This window comes from Rhagoletis pomonella, unplaced genomic scaffold (assembly GCF_013731165.1).
Source record: "Rhagoletis pomonella isolate Grant_MI unplaced genomic scaffold, Rhpom_1.0 Rhpom_scaffold_00001, whole genome shotgun sequence".
NCBI lineage: Eukaryota > Metazoa > Arthropoda > Insecta > Diptera > Tephritidae > Rhagoletis > Rhagoletis pomonella.
The window spans coordinates 59212644-59212865 of NW_023458555.1; positions in this window are offsets into that span (position 1 = coordinate 59212644).

The following is a 222-nucleotide window of genomic DNA, read 5'->3' on the forward strand; positions in this document are numbered from 1 at the left end:
GTGTACAGAATTTTTTACATTTATTATTTAAAGCTTAATATTTTGTGCTGCCACCTGATTTGCTTGACCTTGGTTTGTCGGTCCGAACAGGAATCTTTATTTACGGTTGATGGATAGCTCGTTTCCAATGGATGGTGGCAAGAAAGTGGCTGACTTACGTGTAATGATTTTGTATTACCGGCTTATGGTGACTCAATTGCTGTTAAATGAATAGTCCAGATT